Source organism: Acinonyx jubatus, chromosome B2, assembly GCF_027475565.1.
Source record: "Acinonyx jubatus isolate Ajub_Pintada_27869175 chromosome B2, VMU_Ajub_asm_v1.0, whole genome shotgun sequence".
Lineage (NCBI taxonomy): Eukaryota > Metazoa > Chordata > Mammalia > Carnivora > Felidae > Acinonyx > Acinonyx jubatus.
This window is the reverse complement of record NC_069385.1, coordinates 65229244-65241572: the sequence shown is the minus strand read 5'-3', so window position 1 is coordinate 65241572 and position 12329 is coordinate 65229244.

Below are 12329 nucleotides of genomic sequence, written 5' to 3'. Positions count from 1 at the left end.
ATGACCTGAGCCAAAGTCGAACACTTAACCGACTGAGCCACCCAGGCGCCCCAACAATGAATCTCTTTAATAATAGAGTGTATGTCATTCTCCACTTCTTATAGTTAATATTTGTAATTAGAAATATAGTAAAAAATATATGCTTACATGAATATTATTTATTAAAGAGAAGCAATTGGGCAGTACTAATCAAAAATACATATAAATCTTCAGGGTTTAGAGATACTCATACAGAAATAAATTAACAACAGTAGAATTAACAGTAAATTAACAATTTATCATAAAATAGTCCATCAGGTGATGAAATTTATTTTCAATCAGTGATTTTGAAGTAAAATTTCTTTGAAAAGAGGCAAGATTAGTGTTAAACTTACAACTTAATTTGCCATTTCTCAGAATGATCAGACGATGGGAAATTAGTACAATAATAGTAATCCACTTTCTCAGAAAATGACAAGAATAAATTACTATAATGATGTAAGCAAGCATCTTCATAGGACCACTCATACAGATAGAACCTGTGGATTTTTTTTTCTTCTATCCAGTTAGCCACTGTATGCTATCCTAGGGATGAATTCTAAATACATCATGCCTAATAATCACACTGTATTAAATTTTGAAGAATACTATAGAGGAGTTTTTGACATTGCTTGTACTATATATTTGAACCTACTGTGACAGAAAAGTTTTGTGAAATGGTTCTGATTAAGGGAAAGTGGATAAAAACAAGGTCAGCAAATCCTCAACACAAATACCATCGCTTCCTATTTTGCTCTCATTGCAGACCTAGATAATCAACAGCATGCTTTACCTCTGAACTTGACCCCACCCAGCCAGTAACAATCAAAGTAAGATAAAACAGATTCTGTCTTCAGTGCAGAAAGTTATTCTCAAGGGAAGAATGTTTGGAATCTGATATAATGGTTTAAGAATTTATATGAACATCGTGTGTCTTTTCACCTGTTAAAAAAATTATTAGGAATCATCTCCAATAATTATTCTCAAAAATGCTCTCAAAACCCTTCCTCAGGTATTCATTACAGCTGCCTGCATCATTTGACTTACAACACAGTTTATATCATTATAATCACAAGTAAATGAAAGCAAAGAACTGATTGCCTAAACTATATAGGTGTAAATTCAATAAACAGTGTAATATATGCAATGCATGAATCATAATTCTTTTATGGTTTAATCAGTCTGTTTTGACTGTATAGAAAATCTTTGTTTTATTGTCCCCTTAAGGACTAATATTGTCAAAAACTGCTGTTATTAGTGTTTAAGTTGTACATTAACTTTTTGTTTTGAAATTAAAAATGATTATTTTGTTATATTAACTTTCATTTAATAAAAGCATACATGAAATAATATATATAAAAATGTTTCTACTTAATGAAATATTTAATTTCTGATGATTAACAGATGAAAGTAGTATTCATTCAGCACTCTTTATTTTCTGTTTGAAATACGCAACACTCACAAAGTCTATCTTTAACTGCATATACATTTTAAGTGTAAATTTGCTAAACATGTTTTTTTTTTATTTGGGAGATGTTTTATTTTTTTTATTCTTTAGGCATAATCATGTTCTAACTCTTATGAAATTGGTCTTACCGTAACAAGCTACCAGAAAGTCTACCCAGTTTTTAACCATGCACTTTTCAAACTAATCAGTTACTCAGTTTAAACACGATGACATGTGTGAACTCTATAGTCCCTACAGAAACAGCTCTTAAAACTCTGTATCTAAATTTTGGATTAAGGTCAAACACCCCCATGTCCCATAGTGTAGAAGCAATACTTTATTTATTACTATTAAAGTATAAAGCAATACTTTTAAAGTATAAAGCATACAGTATAAAGTATAAAGCAATACTATTAAAGTATAAAGCAATACTTTATTACTATTAAATACTTTGTTACTTTATTAATAAATATTTATTTAGAAAAAGTCCAGTTACTTTCATAAATATCTACAATTTCAAAATGAAAAATGGACCTAGTCACAGCCACAGGCAGAAACGTTTTTTGGCTCACATGTTCTGTTTAAAAATAAACTCCAAATTGAATTTTATACTGACTTTGTTACATGTCCACGTAAAGTCTAAATGTTATTGTATGCTTACTGTAAAATTATCATTGAGAATTCAGGTACTACATTGGCTTAATTACAAAGACTCACTTATCCTTAGTCTAAAGAACTTAGTAGTAGTGCTGTTACATTTCAATTATCCGTGGAGAGAGGAACATTTTTCAATGCGATTAGTTTTTGTTGGTTTTACATAATTTAGAATATCAAAAGAATTTAAAAACTAGTAAGCAAATGATCATACATCTAAAATTTACTGAAATTAAAAGAGTAGCACTTTTTATTCTTAGTGTTCTAGATCCCATTTAAAAGCATCTTCTATATTAAATTGTAAAAAAATTTAACCATGAATTTAACCATAAAGAGACTTTCAGAAAATACCCATGAAATAAATATCTCATGACATAAAACAATAGTGTACTATTATAATTCTATATACGATTCAACTTATGGTATATGATTGGATCCTCATGCTTCGTGTTTTTGACTTGAGAGAATTGGTTAAAAATCCAAGAAAAGATTGTAAACAACATAAAGTGACACTCTTAGCTATTCAATCACATTTAAAATACATTACAATTATATTCATGCATAAAAGTATGTTTGAATCAGTTTTATAAAAGCCATTATGAAGACACTCACTCTTTTGATAATATCTAATGTAATGCGCTCTTTACCCTGATTTTGAAAATACAAAAAAAAATTTAGAAGAAATTCAATTGTAATAAATGCAATAAAGTTTAGAAATTTATATATTTAAACAGTCATCTAAATGTAGTGTGCCAGAACTTTTTTTGTATGTAGTAAGTTTATTTTGAAGACTGCCATTGTATATATTGTTTTTTACTTAGATTCATTAGCCATGTGGCACACTATTAAGCCATTAATATTAAAGTAGAGCAATCTGATCTTTGGCTTCATGTAAAAAGTTAACTGTAAATCTGCTAAATTCTCACTTGAAAATTGGTGTTATATTCATTTTAATTAAAGTACATGTGTCTTGAAAATACTCGACTTTTTAGCCATCTTGTAAAAAATGTTGAATGATAATCACTTTATGAATAAGTAGCTGAGCTCAAATTCTGTTTTATTTTTCATGAGTAGTATGTATTTTCAGCTAAAGACTTAATCTCCAAATATTCTTTTAATGTACACTATTTCACTATTTTCACTTGAGTCATTCTTATATAGGGTGTAGGTAATATTTCCTTTTTTTCAAATATGTGTACTCTTTGACATAACATTTTTTTCTGCAAAAAGGGGGGGCCTGAGTGGCTCAGTCAGTTAAGTGTCCAACTTTGGCTCAGGTCATGATCTCACAGTTCATGAGCGAGCCCTGCATTGGGTTCTGTGCTGACAGCTCAGAGCCTGGAGCCTGCTTTGGATTCTGTCTCCCTTTCTCTCTGACCCTCCCCCACTTGCTCTCTCTCTCAAAAATAAACATTAACATTTTTTTAATCTGAACAATGAAACATGAGATTTTAAAAAGAATATACATATACAGTGCTAGCATACGTGGTTGACTACATATTTGGTATTGAGCTTGAGTAGTTAATATAAAATGTTACATGTTTCTTACTGCCAGAAAAGAAGTACCTCCTTTCCTCTCCAAGGTAAAGTTCACCTTGTCAACACAATTTAAAATAAAAGTTATACGGAATATAGTCAATAGTACTATAATAGTATTGCATGTGACAGGTAGTAACTACATTTATGGGGAGCACAGCATAATGCATAGAGTTTTTGAATCACTATGTTGTATACCTGAAACTAATGTATATCAACCATGCAAAAAATTTCAGAAAAATAAATTTCTCAAATGGCCATTATACCTCGTGTCAAAAGTGTAAAAACCTACAGGAACCTGTCAGGTAATAAAAATAAAATGCATCAGGTCTAAGACCCTAGAGAGAGAATCCTAGGAACTGTGGACCACTCCTAAAAGGAATAGCTGCTAATCAGCTCTGTCAATGTTCATTTTGTCAATGTTCACTTTGTAGTTAGGCATCACTAAAATGAAGAATTAGGTACTATGTCCATGTGTGTGTAAGTTTTTCTAATTATAACATGTTGGCAAATATCACAGATGATTTTAAAAATATTTGTTGGTTGGGGGTCACTAATATGTGACCTCTGATATAAAGAATGTAAAACTATTGAGAATATTTGTCATAATGTTTTATTACACTTAAGAGGATTTCATCTATCAAATTATTGTGATGATTATTGGATAAATTCCAGGTATATAACAATAAAACTCAGGGAAAGTGAATCCATGAGGGTTCTGATTATATGATAGCTTTTCCCAGATCTTATCTAGTGCAAGATCAGAAATAAAGCACCTCAAAATGAGTTAGATGTGTATCTCTTCACCAGTCTTCTCTATTATTTAACCTAACTTGATTTTTGAATAGCTGATGTGAATTTTATTTACTAAGGTCCTGGAAGGCTTTATTCTATTGTTTGTTAGGTATGGATCTATTTTTGAAACTTCAAAAATAAATAGAAAACACTATAAGTAATTGCATTTAATTATAGCCCCACTTCTGACTTTTTGATGCCTGCCATTCAGTCTTATTCTCAACTTCCTGTTTGTTTTTTTTAAATTCTAGTTTACATATAATGTAATATTACTTTCAGGAGAATTTAGTGATTTATCACTTACATATAACACAGTGCTCCTCAAAAGTGCCAACACCCATCACTGATTTAGCTCAACCTCCTCCTTTCTCCCCTCCAGCAACCCTGTTTGTTCTTTATACATAAAGTCTTGTTTTATGGTTTGCCTCTCTTTCCAACCGCCCCCCCCATGTTCATCTGTTTTAAATTCCACATGAGTGAAATCATATGGGATTTGCCTTTCTCAGACTTATTTTGCTTAGCATAAAATATTCTAGTTCCATCCATGTCATTGCAACTGGCAAGATTTCATTATTTTGATGGCTGAGTAATATTCCGTGTGTGTGTGTGTGTACATGTGTATTCAACTTCTTTATTCATCCATCAGTTAATGGACATTTAGGCTCCTTCCAAAATTTGACTATTGTTGATAATACTGCTGAAAACATCAAGGTGCATGTGTCCCTTCAAATTAGTATTTTTGTATCTTTTAGGTAAATATCTAATAGTACTATTGTTGGATCATAGGGTAGTTCTGTTTTTTAACTTTTTGTGGAAGCTCCATACTTTTTTCGTGACTGTACCAGTTTGCATTCCCATCAACCACCAACAGTGCAAGAGGGTTCTCCTTTTTCTTCATCCTCACCAACACCTGTTGTTTCTTGTGTTGTTAATTTTAACCATTCTTATAGGTGTGAGGTGACATCTTTTGAAGTTTTGATTTGTATCAGTGGGGCACCTGGGTGCTCAGTCAGTTGAGCGTCAGACTTTGGCTCAGGTCATGATCTCACAGTTCGTGAGTTTGAGCCCTGCATCGGGCTCTGTTCTGACAGCTCAGAGCCTGGAGCCTGTTTCAGATTCTGTGTCTCCCTCTCTGTCTGCTCCTCCCTTGCTCACACTCTGTCTCTCTCAAAAAAAAAAAAAAAAAAACATTTTTAAAAAAAATGAAAAAACTGATGAATGATGTTGAGCATTTTTTCACATGTCTTTTGGTCATCTGTGTGTCTACTTTGAAAAAATGTCTATTCAGGTTTTGTGCCCATTTCTTAAGTGGATTATTTGGTTTTTGGGTGTTGAGTTTTTTTTTTTTAATAGATTTTGGATACTAACCCTTCATCATCATTTGTCATTTGCAAATATCTTTTCCCATTCCAAAGTTTGCCTTTTAGTTTCGTTATTTCCTGTTTTGTTTCAAAAAGGATACTAGTGATTTGTTAGAATATGTAACATGTGACAAAAAGTGTCCATTGAAATGGAGCAAGAATAGGAATATACATGAAGCTAGCATTGAAAGGAAAACAGTATTAATGTAAATACACTGCTATACTGGTGGTTACAAATTTAACTTTAAGCTTTTGAGTAGCCAATATGGTAAAGCATCTAATCATCCACATATTGGGTAATGTCCATAGCATAAAATACAAATAAATTTCTGAGGAAAAGCAGAGCTATCTTAAGGATGTCCATTCTCAGGGCGCCTGGCTGGCTTACTCAGTTAAGCCTCCGACTTCAGCTCAGGTCTTGATCTCATGGTTTGTGAGTTCAAGCCCCATGTCAGGCTCTGTGCTGACAGCTCAGAGCCTGGAGCCTGCTTTGGATTCTGTGTCTTCCTCTTTCTCTGCCCCTCCCCTTCTCACACTCTATCTCTCTCTCAAAAAATAAATAAACAGGGACTCCTGGGTGGCTCAGTTGGTTAAGCGTCTGACTTCGGCTCAGGTCATGATCTCACGGTTCGTGAGTTTGAGCCCATGTTGGGCTCTGTGCTGGCAGCTCAGAGCCTGAGCCTATTTAAGATTCTGTGTCTCCCTCTCTCTCTGACCCTCCCCCATTCATGCTCTGTCTCTCTCTGTTTCAAAAATAAACATTAAAAAAATTTTTTAAAAAAATAAACATTAAAAAAAAAGATGTCCACTCTCACCACATTTACTCAAATTAGTACTGTAAGTTCTAGCCACAACAATTAGACAACAAAAAAGAAATAAAAGGCATCTAAATTGGTAAGAAAGAAATAAAACTATTTGCAGATGACATGATATAAGACAAAACCATAGACTCCACCAAAAAACTATTAGAAATAAAAAGTGAATTCACTAAAGGTGCAGGATACAAACCTAATATATAGAAAATCTGTTGTCTTTCTATATGCAAATGACAAAAGAAAGAGACATTCAGAAAACAATTCCATTTAAATTGCATCAGAAAAATACCTAGGAGTAAACTTAACCCAAGTGGTGAAAGATCTGTACTCTGAAAACTCTAAAACACCAATGAAAAAATTGAAGATGACACAAACAAGTGGAAAGATATACCATGCTCATGGATTGGATTAATATTGCTAAAATGTTCTTACTATCCAAAGGAATCTATAGGTTTGCTGCAATCTCTATCAAAATACCTAGAGTATTTTTCATAGAATCAGAATGACACTAAGATATATATGGGACCACATAAAGCCCCAAGTAGCAAAATCAATCTTGGAAAAGAAAAACAAAACTTTCCCAGATTTCAAGATATACTACACAAAGCTGTAGTAATCAAAACAGTATGGCACTGGCACAAAACTTGAAACATTGATAAATAGAATAGAGAGGTTAGAAATAAACCCATGCTTATATGGTCAATTATGACAAAGGAGGCAAGAATACAATGGGGAAAAAGACAGTCTCCTCAATAAAGGTGCTGGAAAAACTGGACAGCTACATGCAAAAGAATGAAACTGGATAACTATCTTACACAATACAAAAAATAAAATGGATTAAGGAAAAACCTAACTGTGAGACCTAAAACCATAAAACCCCTAGAAGAAAATAGGAAGTAATCTCTTTGACCTCAACTCTAGCAATGTAATTGTAGGTATGTCTCCTTAGGAAAGGACTATTGCCTGAAAATTAAACTGTTAAACTAAATTAACAAATTATTGGACTATACCAAAATACAAAGCTTCTGCACAACAAAGGAAACCATCAGCAAAATGAAAAGGCAGCCTACTGAGTGGGAGAAGCTATTTGCAAAAAAAAATCCAATAAGGGGTTAACATCCAAAATATATAAAAAACATCTATAACTCAACATCAGAAAAATCTGATAAAAACATGGGCAAAAGACCTGAATATACATTCTCCCAAAGAAGATCTACACATGACCAGTAGACCCATCAACATCACTAACCATTAGGAGATACAAATCAAAACCACAATGAGATATCATCTTACACCTAACCAAAGGACTAAAATTGAAAAAAACAGGAAGTGTTGGCAAGGATGCAGAGAAAAAGGAATGCTCATGCACTGTTGGTGGCAATGTAAATTAGTGCGGCCACTGTGGAAGTTCCTTGAAAAATTACAAGTTGAAATAGATATGTTCCAGTAATTTCCCTACCTATTTACCCACAGAAAATGAAAATACTAATTTGAAAAGATATATGCACCCCTATGTTTATTCAGCAGTCGCCAAATAAGGAAGCAAAGTGTCCATCTATAGCTGAATGAATAAAGAAGATGTGGTAAATATATATAATGGAGTATTACCCATAAAGAGAATAAAATCTTACCATCTGCAACAACATGGCTGGACCTAGAGGGTATTATGCTAAGTGAAGTAAGTCAGACAAAGACTAATACCTTAATTTCACTCAAATGTGGAATTTAAAAAACAAAAATGAATAAATAAAGCAGAAACAGATCCATAAATAGAACGAATTGATGGTTGCCAGAAGGGAGAGGAGTGGGGGAATGAGCAAAATGCCTAAATGAGAATGGGTTGGAGATATAGACTTCCAGTTAGGGAATAAAGAAGGCACAGGGATGAAAGGTACAGCACAGGGAGTATATCAATGATATAATAGTGTTGTATAGTGAAAAGATGATAGTTACACCCGTGGTAAATATAGCATAATGTATAGATTTGTCAAATCACTATGTTGTACACCTGAAACTAATGTAACATTGTATGTCAACTATATTTCAATTACATATATATAATTGTGTGTATGTGTATGTATATATATATGTATGTGTATATATACATATATGTATACATATATGTGTGTGTATATATAGAGAGAGTATACATAGAGAGAGAGAGAGAGAGAGCTTAGTATTGAAAGAGGAATTTCTTTTGGAGGGTTCTTATAAAGAGGATACTATAATATAATGAACAATATACTTTTTAAAAATTTTTTATGTTTGTTTACTTTTTGAGAGATACAGAGCACGAGTGGTGGAGGGGCAGAGAGAGGGGGAGACACAGAATCGGAAGCAGGCTCCAGGCTCTAAGCTGTCCGCACAGAGCCCGACACAGGGCTCAAACTCACAGACCAGGAGATCATGACCTGAGCCAAAGTCAGATGCTCAACCAACTGAGCCACCCAGGCACCCCTAATGAACAATATTTTTATCAACACTCTCCTTATAATATGTCAAGACCAAATTTCATAGGGCTTTTTCTTATAAATGTCTTTACATATGTGATTTCAGTATCATGCTAAAGTACAGTCACTGAAAGCATTTAATACCTATCCATCCATTTATCTCAAAAAGTGGATAGTCCATATATCCTTCAAGCAATTCTTCCCATAATTTTTTGAGTTATTTGTTAATTAAAATTTCTTGAAGTTTTGCCAGAAACTGGTGATGGGGATTATACATGAATAAAACAGTAGCTACCTGCTTTCAAGATACTTAAAGTTTTTAACAAAGCATTATGTTTTAGGTGATGCAGTTTATGTTTTTTGATTCCTCATGCCTAATCAGCTATATTCATAACAGAAACTTTCTGATAAATAATCAAAATAAAAGGCTGAGTCAAATATATATTAGTTCCAGAAGGGAAAATGAAATTATATAGAATTTTATACAGAAAAAATTGACATTTGCTGAATTGGTTGTACATTAGCCATAGATCACCGTTCATTTACAAAAAAGGAGACCAAAATGGTTACTGATAACTCATCTGCCCGGTTTCTATATCTTTAAAATGGAGGCATTGGGCTGAAAAACAACTAAGACCGCTATCTGGAACTAAAATTATTTTTATGTTATCAATAGCATCAAAACCAAAAAAAAAAAAAAAGAGAGAGAGAGAGAGAGAGAAACAAGGTCTGCATATCCATAATAAAGACATAAATGGTAGCTGGAAAAAAAACGATTTGATAAAATCATACAAACGTTAAAATTAATATCTGTCATCCACTCTGGATTTTATTACTCTCATGTCTGCCTTTCAAATAATATTGTTGTAGATATTAAATGTGTTAATACAAATAAAGTGCTAAAATAGTACTGATACATGGTAATATTCATAAATGCTGGACATTCCTGTAATTTTTATACTCAAGAACAATTCAAATGTCTGTCAGTGAGCGAAAGGATAAATGAACTCTGGTACATTCATTTTTACTAAGCATTAAAAAACAACAAAACACTGATACATGCAACCATGTGGATAAATCTCAAACGCATTATGCTAAGTGAAAGACGTCAGCTGCCACTTACAGGTTTTCCCCATTTACCTGAAAGCAAAACATTCCTATGAAATCTTTTATGAGCTAAAATCATGTAAAGCAAAGAAACAATTGCCATTTCACAAAAGCAAAAATCCTCTTCGGATTTCTTTTGGTTAGCAAAAATAGATGCTATTATAGCTCTTTCCTGAAACAAAAATGGCATAAAGCAAACTTTTGATAGCAAGAGAAGCATTTGTATACATTGTGATTCTACTTATATGATATTCTCGAAAAGGCAAAATTCTACAGGCAGAATACATTGGTGGTCACCATGGTTTAGGTGTTGGGGACAGGGGCTGGATTACAAAGGAGCAGCACAAAATAATTGTTGATTGCTCAATGCTATACATTTGTCAAAATTCACGGGGCTATACAACTGCTTTCCACTCAACAAACACATACACACAAAAGAAACAGGTTAATTTTCTGTATATTAGTATTTTTAAGCCTATAATGTGGTACTACTAGATATTCATACAAATGACAAAAATTTAAGAAGACTTAGAATGCTAAAGCAATCATCCTTTTGTGGTGCCAGTATAAAATACTTCACCAACTTTCAAAAACATTTGGCAATTTCTTATATAGCTAGACATATCTTTACACTATGACCAACAATGTCACTTCCACTAGCAGAATTTCTCATCTTCAATCCTCATTTTCTTTTCCCAATCTCAAATCATGCCATTGTCATTCATGCCACACAACCAGAAATGTGATCCTTCTGTGCCTTACCACACTCTCTCAGTGCCCTAAACCACATCAGCCATTAAGTACTGCTACCTTTTTCCCCTAGATATTTCCTAAATATTTATGCTATTCACCATCTGTATAATCTCTGATCATACTTAAGACATCATCATGTTTTCACTTAGCCTATTAGATCTTCTCAACTAGTTTATATACTTGGAGCAGTATCTAATTCAAATCACTCTCTAGACCCAGAGTCTAGGTCATTCTCTTGCTTCGAATCTTTTAAGTGATTGCCAATTTCCTACAGAATAAAGCACAAACTTCAGAAGCTATGTTAGATGTCTCATTACTCTTCAGTGCTTATAGGAACAGTCTCATCTCCTGGGTCGTTTTTTCCCTCAAACTTTTTGCTACAATATTTTACTTTTAGAGAGATTGTCAAACACAACTTGCTATTTCATAATCCCATGAAGATGTGTGTGTGTGTGTGTGTGTGTGTGTGTGTGTGTGTGTGTGATGTCTTTTTCATTGTTCCTCACTTATTTACTCCTACTTGAAAGAGGTTAAGAATGTAACAGGAAAGCATAGGTAGAAAGGAAATAGACATTTCTAACAAGTATCTAATGTGTGTCAAACACTGCATTAAAGTTTTGTACATTTTATTTCATGTGATAATCGTCTAACATTCTGAGGTAGCTTTTATTTATTTTATAACTGATACTATATTACAAAATTTGTCAATGTCCTACAGCCGCTTGAGTAGAGATGGGTCTGAACAAACTATGTCATTCTACTATAGGGCCAACTTACCTAGAACTATTTGCCAACACTTTCCCTACTCACATAGGTTAGATACTCCAACTACACTTCTATCCTAGCACTTACTACTTTGTATTGAGATAAGCTTCATGGGTGATATCTTTCTAAAATAAGCACATTGGGGGTGGGGAATATCTTTGGTTTCACTTTTTTTTTAAGAATATAAATATGTCATACACAGAAAAAGAACATAATAGATATTTAGTTTTTTTTTAAAAGGCTGTCATGGACCCAGCACTAAATTTAATGAAATGTAGCATTCCTCATAAATCTGAAACCTCAGGGAGTGTGTCTTTTCCATCTTTACACTCCCAGTGTGACACAGATTAGGTGCAAATTAAATACTTGTTGAACTGAAGACAGATTTATATGAAGCTTTGCATATACAAAACAATGTGTTACACAAAGGTTTCTTCTCATGAACATTTCTTATTATTCTTGTCCTCTTAGTTACTGGCAAGAAAATTGTAGATGTGTTCCATGAATTGATGGTTAAACCAAATAATATTGGTATATATAATTTATTTTTATAATCACTAATTAAAACTTTAAAAATAAAATTGTAGTTGCGGGCTACCTGGCTGGCTCAGTCAGTTAAATGTCCGAC